Source organism: Castor canadensis, chromosome 10 (genome assembly GCF_047511655.1).
Source record: "Castor canadensis chromosome 10, mCasCan1.hap1v2, whole genome shotgun sequence".
NCBI lineage: Eukaryota > Metazoa > Chordata > Mammalia > Rodentia > Castoridae > Castor > Castor canadensis.
In genome coordinates this window covers 78,194,657-78,206,954 of record NC_133395.1, presented here as the reverse complement: position 1 = coordinate 78,206,954, position 12,298 = coordinate 78,194,657, and the positions used below count along the sequence as shown (strand labels likewise).

Below are 12,298 nucleotides of genomic sequence, written 5' to 3'. Positions count from 1 at the left end.
GGTCATGTGACTGTGTCATTACATTTTACTGAACTTCCATTTCTTCCTTTTCAAAAATAGGAATGGGAGATAGTCCTACCTTATAGAGCAAACACATGGTTTTGATAATGATTACCTTTCTTTTCCCTTCCATTAATAGACACTGGCTCCAAAGCCAGCAAACGATATATTCAAAAGTGAATCAATGAGCATTTGGGAACACTATGGAACTATAAAAAAAGGAGCATGGATAATTCTCATATTCTTTTCTGGGTGAGATCACATATATATTAAGTTAAAGGCTAGGTAATGGGTTGGGGTGTAGCTCAGTGCCAGGCTGCTTACTTAGCATTCTCAAGACCTGTGCTCCATCCTCAGTACTAGGAAGGGGGGTAAAAAAAAAGGCAGGTACAGAAAAACATTTAAGTATGGGTGATATTAAATATATGTTCACAGACCATTTGCTCAGTTTAAAAAATACTCAGAAGGATAAATTATAAGCTAATAAAATGTTTATAAGGAAACAGAAAAGAGTAGAAGGATAAAAATTAACTCCTGTGAATGTATAGTTATAAAAAGTTTTATTTTATACTATTTAAAAAAAAAAGATAAATCAAATCAAAAAAGAAAGAAAAAAAAATTGGCAATACTGAGATTTGAACTCAGGGAAGTTACTAGTAGAAACACATAGTGAAAAGAACTAGAACTCTGGGTAAATTTTTTTTCTTTTTAAATTCCCAGTTATTATAATGTTGGTTGTATAATAAGTATTATAATGATTTTTTTCAATGATTTTTAAAACAAAATGTTTCAATGTCAAAAGACATTGAAAATGTTTTTCAATGACTTTTAAAACAAAATGTTTTTGTTTCCTTTTAAAACAAAATATACCTAGTGAGATATAATCTAAGAATAAAAAGAACTGTAAAAAACTTGATAATGCTATTTTGTAACTATTATAGATATATATTATAGGCTAAAGTAAACAAGGATTTATGTTAATATTCCTAACAACCAAAACTTTTCATTTCATTTTTTGATGAAAATTAGAAAAGTAATAGGCTCTATAAATTTAAATTGGAAATAGTAATATAAATTCCTGATTTCCCTAACTCTAAGTGTATGTGTATGTTTTTGGCTATTTGTGCATACGTGTATGCAGAGGCATGCATCTGTGTCTTCACACTGTTCAATGGCCAAGCATGGTAGCATGAACTTCCCCTGCATCTAGATTGTTCCACAAAAGGAACTAGGTGAGCCTGTTAAGTTCTAGCTACTCAGGAGGCAGAGATCAGGAGCATCACGGTTTAAGGCTAGCCCAGGAAAAAGGCAAGACCCTATCTCAAAAGTACCCAACACAAAAACGGCTGGCAGAGTGGCACAAGTGACAGAGCACCTGCCTAGCAAGCATGAGGCCCTGAGTACCATAAGGGAAAAAAAAATTTTTTTAAAGCAGCCCAGGATTAGCCTGGGATATCTTTTTGTGTAGATAGATAAGTCATCTTTCTGTTTTGTTTGTTTGTAGTTTTTAAGAGTCAACTTTCATTCAAAAGAACTATCACAATGGATCCAGGAATTTTAAATTACATTTAAAAAAGAAACCTCCATTAGAGGTTGCAAACATGTAAAAAGGGAACATCAATGTTTTACCTTGACTTTCTTGTAAGAACCATAATTTCCAGACACTAAATAATTACAGAAGGAAATTCTGGTTTATAGGATATTTCAGCAAATAAAATCAGAAGAAATTATTGTAAATAAAGGAGTAGAAAATAATTGACAATGGATTATAAAAATGTTAGGTTAAGTTTGATGGTGAACTCTAGAGACCTTAACCACCAAAACATTTCAGTATCACTGAAAATGAACATGGAGTATTTTATCTTGTGATAAACCTCATCTCCTTTTGAAGTATTCTTGCCTTTAAAAAATAAAAACCACTAAAGTTTAATCAAATCTCTAAATTTAACTACTACTAGTTTTCAAAAGCTATAGGAAAAGAGGAACAAATTAAACAATACCACAAGGAAGGATTAAGCCAAATTTGAAATATGAGTTTCTAAGACAAATGACTTGGTCTTTGCACAAATCCATGATATGAAACAGAAAACAGAGCTGAGAAGGACTCAGAACCTATCACACTGAAATTGCAACTGTAACATATGGAGGTTACTAGGATCCTGATCTGAAAAGCTGAACCATAAGCAGTCACCTGAAGAAAAGAGAAGACATTAGAATATAGACTAGAATAGTATTAGATGACATTAAGAAGCTATTCATTTTTTTAGGTGTGAGAATGAGATAGTCATATTTTTAAAATGTCCTTGTCCACTGGAGATGCAAGTTAAAATTCATAACCTAAATGACTGGGAGAGGGGGGAGTGACTGGAAGAGAATGAAAAAATAACAAAATATTGGTAAGTGTTAAAGCTAGATTGTGGAGTCATGGGGATTTGTTTTACTTGTCTCTCTGGTTTTAAAAAAGAGAGATGTCAATCTTTGAAGTAAATTGTTATCAGCATGTCTCAAATTCATAGCAAATATAGGATCGACCTAGTATAGACTCAGAGTTACCACAGAAACTAAGCACAGTTAATAATCCTAGGGAAAAGCTTAGAAACCCTGCTACATTCAGTGTCCTCACTGAATCTGTTTCTTTTTCTTTCATAGATGATGATCAAACAAATGAGATCCCTCTGCGCCACGAAGATACACAGTGCTATTAGAACCTTATGTGAAAACAGGAGCTTCTAACTTGTCTGAAGAAACTTAGATGAAAAGCATGTGGGACCATTGAGGACATGTGACTTTTCACATTCACAGAGGTTTCAGAGACACCGTGGAGGCTTTCCCAGACAAAGGCTAAAAAAGTATGACTTCCTCATCTCAGTGAGCATAGGTACAACTATGGATGTACTTCAAAGTCTACCAAGGGGTCAAGTACACCAACAGAATATACAATGTTGCTGAGACTAATTTACCAATTATCCAGTATCAATTCATCTGAAAAATATTAGCATTTGCACCACAATTTAAGGACTCCTGACCAAAAAGTTCTGGTTCTGTCAATTAAAAAGATAAAAATATTCATAAATTGAACATATTTATTAAAGAAAAAGCAACAGGGGATTCTAACAACTTCTACAGAGTGGATAGAGAAAAACAAAAGACCCTCTCATAGTTATATTAGAAAATACCATGAGGGTCTACCTGTGAAGATACAAGAAGTAAATAAATGCTGAAGTTAGGCTTGCACTTCTGTCAACACAATCGGCTCTTCACAGAATGTAAAGCAATAGGTAGCATTACAATGAACTCTGAGGCCTGCTGTTATGGTCTTCTAGTTACTTTAATCAATCCTACTAAAGAAAAATTAATGGATAAAACACTTTCTTCAGAATCAGCTGCTAACTTTCAATCTTAATAATTTTGAAACTTTCCCTTTAACTGTCTTGATCTTCAATATTAATTTCAATTCAAGTCCCTAAAACCTAACCATTTATCTTTCAAATGTGTAGTGCTCATGTCAAAGGTCTAGGATTCTTTCCTCTACTCTTGTTTCTAAATAAGACATCACTTTTTAAACCTGCCTTTGTTATCTCAGCTAGACTGAAGATCAACAAAATGATCGAGTTTAAAATAGGGGAATAACTTTAAAAAATTGCCATTCTTCTCAAGGCCTAAGCAGGCTTAGCACTGCCACCAACTACAGCACTAGCCCCTTGCCCACTGCTTTTTCAACTTAGCGACAACAGTGACCCATCCTTGCTTTCAAATGGCCTTCTCTAATGCCCTTTCTCCAAGTCTTCAAAAATACCCCACCACAGATATTTTTGCTATCTCTACCAGTAAGTTATGAGCTCACCTCCCTAATATATACATAATTTGTAATTTATTTACATGTTACTATATATATTTATATTAAATATATATATGTAAAATAGAGAAGAATATAATTAAGGTAAAAGGATATTCAAATTTTTTGTCTTACTACCAAAACTTTTTTATTTCCACTAAAAAAGTTAGAGAGATGAGAGTGAGATGCTGTATTGGAAACTGTGTTCTAGATGTGAAAAGAGTGGTTTGATTAATAAAGCTTAAGCTATTATTCTTAAATAAAAAATAAACATTAGAAATTCTAACATTTTCTTCTCATACCCAATGGATCATCTTACACACTTCAAGTGGCTTTAACCATCATTATGTCAACAGTATTACCTTTTAAAAATGTTGCAGAAGGACCACTTAAGCACAACTCTTTTCACTGACCGCAATGTGGAAGTAGGTGCTCTCTTCTCCTAAGAAAATGCCCTCTTCTACCAACCAGTTGAGGCTTAAACACTACATCTCCACATTCCCCAATGTGCCACCCTCAATCTGCCCAAGTGCACCAAATGTGAATAGCGAATTCAGAAGGCGTCTTTCCATACCCTCCTGGATACTAGATCTTCACTTGACACTGTTACTTCATTGCCCCATGCTTCCTTGGGACAGTGGACTTTTCTTCTCCATGCAAAATCTCTTAGGTAACTGATGGCAGCCCTTTCATAGATCCTTCAAGAGGATAGGACACTCAATCCAATCTGGTCTATGCACCTAAGCTCAATATGAGTACACTGTTAAATATATTGTGAACCTCAAGTGGGCTATGGCCATCCAGTGGAAAGAACTGGATGAGAATGAAATCAATGCAAAAAAAAAAAAAAGAGAGAACCAGAAGACCTTCCCTAGTCAACTTTATTGTCCGCAAATGGAAAGTCATTTTATTCATCTCTCTCCTTCATAATGGACCCTGCTCCAACTAATGACTATGAACAATTCTAGCTAAATAAGAAGGTCTAGGGAGGTAATCATAATTTTATAATAAAGATCTGGAGGGGGGAGAATTCATTTCACAGGATTCTCACAAGTGGACTTACTAAGCCCAACCTACTTGTGTTGGCAACTACCCATATTAGAAAACTAATAAAAGAACTGTACAACTTAGCAATTTTAAAAAAGTACTTAAAAATGTATAGATTGTGTAAAAAGTAGGAAAGGGATGCCACTAATTTAAATCACTCTACTATGAAGTCTACTAAAATACAGTCATGTATCACTTAATGAAGACACATTCTGAGAAGTGAACTGTTAGGCACCTTCATCATTATGCAAATATCACAGACTGTACACACATGAACCTAGCTGGTGTAGGTCAATCACTCAACCTAGCCTCTTGATAATACTCAAGACACAATAAGCAAAAGATGTATGAGGCTGCTGCTGGCAGAACACAGCCTACTTACTGTAAGTAGGAGCACACTATGATTAAAATTACAGCATAGCATAGTAAACACATAAGCCAGTAAGTCATTTATTATCAAGTATCATATTCTATATAAGCTATACATGCTATACCTCTTATTCCACTGGCAGTACAGTAGGTTTGTTTACAATAGTGTCCCCATGAACAGGTGACAATGTACTGTGAGACACAATAGTAGAGATTTCACTAGGCAACAGGAATTTTTTGGTTCTATTATAATCTTCTGAAACCACCTTCATAAATGTCATTATGCAATACATGTCTGTAAGTACTAACCAGTTACAAAATAAAAGGAAAAGAGGCAATCTGACTCATCAAGTTAATACAACGTTCTCATAGAATTTAGAGGGCTATGCAAACAGCTAGCATGTAAGTAGGATATTTTACAGCAAAACAAAACAAAACAAAACAAAAAAGCTTCTTACGAATCTTTTGCCTATCCAAAGGTCCTTAAGCCACACTATTGTTTCTCTTCTCTGACCTCCAATATCAGGAAAATTAATGTATCCATAGGAGATAAACCATTAGAAAATACACAATCCCTATATTATACATATTATAGTGACTCATATAAGAATTATCACTATCAAGAGTTAACTGCCATAGCCAGCTGTGATGGTACACACCTGCAATCCCAGCTACTAGGAGGTGGAGACAGGAGGATCCCAAGCCCAAGGCCAGCCCAAAGGGAGCAATGAAACACTGACATAAAAACAAAATTAAAGCTGGGTGCTGGTGGCTAAAATCAGGAGGATTGTGATTTGAGGCCAGTCAAGAAAAAAAGTTAGCGAGACCCCATCTCAGCCAATAGCTGGACACAGAGGTATGCACGTATCATCCCAGCAACTGCAGAAAGCTTAAAATAGGAAGACCACAATCCAGGCCGGCCTGGCAAAAAGACAAACTCTGCCTCCAAAATAACCAGAGCAAAAGAGCTGGAGGTGTGGAAGCAGTAGAGTGCCTAGCAACTGTGAAGCCCTTAGTTCAAACCCCAGTACCAACCAAAAATAAATTTTAAAAACACTAATAAAAAGGAGCAGTGGGCATGAATCCAGCAGCTTGTTTAGCAAGCACAAAGACTCTGGGAGTTCAATCCCTAGGAAAAGGAAAGGAAAGGGAAAGGGAAAGAGAAAAAAAAGAAAGAAATTAACTGCCATAAAAGCTATTGTATGTGAAAATATTCTTCCAAGATAAAAATATATGCAATTAAAAGTAACAGAAAACAGGTTGTGATTAACAATGCTGAGAGCAATCACTGTTTGATTTTTCCGCTAGGTTAAACTGTGATTACTTCCCTTCTCTTCATAAAAAGCAAAACTGTCAACCCTTCCCAAAGACAAGTGCTTTTGAGTGGCTGTATCACTCACTGGTAGAAAAAGGGATCTAATCAGGCAGGTTTGATAGCAACTCTTTCCATACATACTTAAAAAAAAAAAAAAGACGTTTAAACAAGATGCTTGACTTGAAGGGAAAAACTGTCTACGATACTTTTTGTTTTTTTAAAGAGTAATTTGCCCCTTCTTAAAGACAGATTGCCTTACATGTAACAGGTACAAAAAAAAGTTGTGAAATTGTTCTTGGTTTTACAATGACAAATGAAAACATTAAAATTCTCTAATCAAACAAGGTGTGCATGGATTTTTATGTTGGTTTTTTGTTAAAACACTGACAGCAAAATAACTCAGTGGAATATGAAGATAAAAGTTGGACGAACATACCACTAATGGAGACAGGGATATTTTAACAGACTCAGTATTGTTCCCCATCCTTCTCCCTTTGTTATTTATCAAAAATACCATTTGGCCATTTAGTAAAATAAAAAATAAAATTAAAAAAATAACAGCAATATGCTTGGCACATGCACCAGTTATGTTGTACCATAAAGGAATGTGGAAAAGAGAAAATGAAAGAGCAGAGAAAACTACACTGTGGTAGTCAGGATGCGGTGGAACTAAATTGCAGTTTTCTAGTTGAGAATGTATTCTCATTCTATTAGAACAACAGAGTTCTGGAGTAAACGGGCAGGTTCACTTTTTAGCAGACACCTCCTGACTGCTGCTGGAACATATCAATTGCATCTCCCAGCTGTGCAGGTACGTCTGCTTCACTGACTGGTTGCCCATCAAATCAGAATCTGATCTGCCTCACTGACAAAACCTGTCATTCAAAATGCATTTTCATTAGTTTACTAAGTTTGCATGCCTCTTAATTTTAAACTGCAGCACAGAAACATCCTGCCCTGCCACTTCAAATTATTATGATTGTTGTTCTCAGTTGACTCCTCTGTGGGCTTTTCTTTGGTCATAGAGGACGCCAGATTCTCCTCAGCTGCCACTTCACAAAAGAGGTACCAGGTCCACACCAAAGCAGCATCACAGCATGTACATAATTTTTGTAAAAGCAATTATGCCTACAAATGTATACTTAGCTACTGACAGACTGATGGAAAGAAATATGTATGTTCTTCATTTTAATAAAATCTAGTCGTCAGGAAAACACAGTTTCTTAAAACAGCTACATGCCAGGACTGTTCACAATGCTAATTATTTAGCAGGTAAGTACAGAGATAGAAAATAAAACACTTAAAATGTTGACCTCTGAATTAACTAAGCTGCTCTCTCCACCAAACAAAGGTTTGACCTTGACATCTAAGGGACACCTGTAAGTGCTGTGGTAACTAGGAAAAATAAATAAATAGGGGGCAGGTAAGAAGAGAGAAAGAGAAAAGTGGTGATGACTTAGGAGCTGAAAAATAAGACATAAGAAAAAAGTGAAAGACACAGAACACAATTGCAAAAAAGCCTGAAAGTATAAATCACAGGCAAAGTTAATCACACTACTACTTCTGCCACATCTCCTCTGACCACTGATTTATTTCTGAGTATCACTCCAGATGTTCATCCAACTTTAATAATTGGATCCATGGCTACCTTAGAGATCTCAGATTTTTGTATAATAATGAGGCATAAGACCAGAAGCTGTATTTTCAATCACCAAATGAATCTCTCCAAGAGGAAAAAACAAAGCTTTCCACGATGATGTCTTAGTACCATTATTCCCTCCAGCTTCTCTTGATTTTCTGTTACGTGGTTCCGGGGGAAGCATCATTACTACATTTTGAATTTACACTGATCCATGGGAAGTCATGGAAATGATGCTTTCTTAGAAACCTTTCTTTTACACAACTGACATGAGTATCACTGAGTCAGTCATACTGAGATAATATTAAATTAAAAACGACATAAGAGAAAAAAATTATACAGCCTTGGAATTCATTTCATACAATTTTTACATAAGATGTTATTCTGCTTGTTCTGAGGCTATATGCAAAAACCCTGGACCCAAAAGAAAGAAACATTTATATGGGTGAAAAAGGTAAACAGACTTCAATATATAAAATACTCTGTTCTGAAGAAAATGGATTCTTCTGGGACACTATTTTGGTTCATTTTCTGCTGCTGTAACAAGAAATATATTTAGCTCTCAGTCTAGAGGCTGTGAAGTGTAGGAGCATGTTGTCAGCATCTGGTGAGGGCCTTCTTACTGTATCATCCCATGCCAAATGCTGAGGGCAAGCAAGTAAATGAAGTCATGAAGAGCCCTCACGAATGGATTCACACCCTTACTGCGGGAATGGATTCCTGATATCCCAGTAAAATGGTAGTCTGACCCCATGCCTCTTCTGCCTCATGCACTTACTTGCCCTCAGCACTACTACATGGCAATTAAATTTCAATGTGAATTTGTGAAGATTTTCTCCAATTCAAGACACGTATTAGCTTTGGAGTTGGAACCTAATAAAGGTGGTAATAGGGAAATAATGAGATTAGAGAAACTGAGTTTTGCCATTCCCAGAAGTTAAGTAAGGTTTTGACCACTAGATAATTCTGTAAGCATTATATTTGTAAGTATGAACATTGTAAATATTGGAAATAAAAGGAAGACGTCTTGATAAATAAGAGAATTTAAAATGTATTAAATATATTCACTTAACTCTACTCCTTGGGAAACACCATTAAGATGACAGTAAAGGAATAGAATAGATAAAAACTCCCAGCCAGCATGATAGTTAGCACCTATAATCCCAGCTATTTGGGAGGTTGAAATAGGAGGATCGGAGTTGGGGGCCAGTCTGGGGGAAAAAAAAAGCATTAAACTCTATCTGAAAAATGACAAAGAAAAAAAAAAAAGGACTAGGGCATGGCTCAAGTGGTACAACACTTACCTAGCAAGTACAAGGCCCTGAATTCAAAACCCTAGTACTACAAAAACAAAAAACACCTCAAAAGACAAAAGAACATGATAAAAAGAACAGACTAAAGAAGTCAGCAAACTTAAAAGATAGAGGGCCTATGGGAGAAAAAAAATGAAGCTCAAGTGCACAGATGGGACAGAGAAGCACAAAAACAAACAAACAAAGCCAAATTCATGCCTGAAGGCTCAAAAACTGAAAGAGGAGAAGGGTGCCTGAAAACAATGAATCTGCTTCCACTTCCATTTAAGCCTTCTTTCTCCATACAGACACCTGCAGGCCCAGGCTCCACCTGGCCCAGGCCAACCAATATGGCCTCTGGGTTCTAGGACCCTCAGTGCTACACAGAGGACAGCAAACAGGCACTAGACAGAAAACAGAACTAAATAAAACCATGAATTAAGCAGAGAATTGGCAGAGACTGGAGGAATCCTTGGGGGAGAGGGAAATAAGTTCAAGAATGGTGAGGGATGACAACCCCAGAAAATGCCCACTGAAATGAGAAGTGGGTGGGGAGCTCAGGAACTTTTTTCTTTTAAAAAGTCTGTTTCCCAAGGAGTCACCCTAGAGCAAAGTCCAAAGGTGACCAGCCCTGCCTGTAACATAAAAAGCCTCCAATGAGCTTCAGTTCCCAATAAGAAAAACAGAATTTTTAAAAAGGGAATCTCAGACACAATCTAGTAACCATAAGAAACTCTCAGTAATGATATCCCAAGAAAAATAACAGAAGATAGTGCTTCCATGAAATACTGAAAAACAGAAGCCAAGCATGGGGATACATGCCTCAGACAACAGAGAATACCTGCTGGGTAGGACTCAGTGGAAACTGGTAGTGATGTCTTTTTCTTTTTTTTTTTTTCAGTTCTGTTGAGTATTTGGGGAAGAATAAATGAAAACTAAGGACATGGAAAAATAAGGGATTAATTCCATGCAAACAAAATTATACCAAAGGGAAGAAAATCCAGTCATAGTGTAAATCAGGTAAACTGGAACAGTATTTGTAATAGTTATAATAATGAAAACACTGATTAAACTAAAACACTGATCTATGCACATCAGAAAAGAGTGACGTTAGGAAGGGCAGTGGTCGAGGAAAAGAACTAAATTTCCTATGCACCAGAATGAAAGTCAATAGATTATAAACGGCAGTATATTTAGACTGTAATGAAATTTTTTTAAAAAGCTACAGGAGAGCAGATGCCATGCCTTATGCCTATAATCCTAACTATTGGATAGGCAGAGATTAAGAGGATCGCAGTTTGAGGTCAGTACAGGCAAAAAAGTTAGCATAATCCTATCTTAACCAATAGCTGGGTGTGGTAGCATACACCTTTCATCTCAGCTACGCATGAAGCATAAATAGGAGGTTCACCATCCAGGCCAGCCTGGGCAAAAAGTGAGACCCCATCCCAAAAATAACTAAAGCAAAAATGGCTGGGGGCATAGCTCAAATGGTACAATACCTGACTAGCAAGCATGAGGCCCTAAGTTTAAAGCCCAGTGCCACCCAAAAGAAGGAAAAACCCAAAGAAGTTTGTAAGAAGCCTGTTCTGGGGCAGGACAAAGGATTGCTGATTCTTCTTACAAGCTCTGTACACAATGCACACACAGGGATGATTCCCAAAGCAAAGAAACACAAATCATTTTGACTGCTTTTCCCGTGAGATAGCCATTTTATACATTCTTTTTCTTTAAAACAGTGCTTAGGGTTGAACCCAGGGCCTTTTGCATGTGAGGCAAGTGCTCTGTCACTGAGCTATAGCTCCAGCCCTCATCCCATACCTTTTAGTTAAATGTTAGTATGTAATGAGGCACCAATTTATTCAATAAAACCTGTATGACCTGTTTTTGTTTTTATCATCTAGCTATCTCTCTACATATATGTGGATATACACACATATATATCCATACCTGGGTTCAATCCCCAGGACCATAAAACAGACAAAAACAAAAACCACTCTCTGTGCATCCACCTAACAGTCTGCACAACTATAAACTACTGTGACAATTCCTAACAGACTTATGTTATTCTCCAATAATTCATAACAGGTAACATTTAAAGTTAAAAGTACTAAGGCTCTTCCAAAGTTTTAATAATGCATAATTACTAGACTACCTCCACAAGGAGAGAGATGTATTTTCCTCATATTTTGTACTTTTCTATCTATAGTACTGGTACAAATGCCAGATGGAGGCATCTATACAGCTACATTTATATTTGTACATGTACACTACTTCTAGCCAAGTAATTCTCAAAGAATCAAGAAAGCACCTGGTCTAGGCTATACATGAAATTTTTTTCTTTCTTTTCTGTCACTTTGGAGGGCTTTCATTAGCATACCTTACTAGTATAAGGGGTTTCATTGTGATAATTCCATAGATGTATAGTGTACTCTGAACAAGTTTACCTGACTATTAGTTCCCTTAAGCCTCGTTCCTCCTTCCCCTCATTTTTCAAACATTTGGTAGATTTCATTATGCTATTTATAAATAAAATTTATACATGAAATTTTGGTTATGAGAAATTTTTTATCAAAAAAAAGGAAAAATGAGACTGACAAGTTAGAAACTATTCTGAGACTCTTAAGGCTTTTATTTCCCTTCCATTTAAGATCATTTTAAAACTCCAAATCAAGTCTTTTGGGTGCTGGATGCTAACGATACAAAGGAACAATTTTTCCTTAATAAATTATGAAATGCATTCATCATTTCTCCAACTGCTTCCAAATGTGATTCTGAAAGCTGAGCAACAATGGATACTT

At 36.1% G+C, this 12,298-nt stretch overlaps 1 protein-coding gene and 1 pseudogene across 2 annotated transcripts in view; both read right to left on the bottom strand.

The window, feature by feature from the left end:
• The window catches only part of Usp12 (ubiquitin specific peptidase 12), an 89,051-nt gene that overhangs the window by 27,317 nt on the left and 49,436 nt on the right, over window positions 1-12,298 (bottom strand). The gene's annotated exons all lie outside the window — the stretch shown is intronic.
• Window positions 993-12,285, bottom strand: LOC141411489 (small ubiquitin-related modifier 3 pseudogene; annotated as a pseudogene).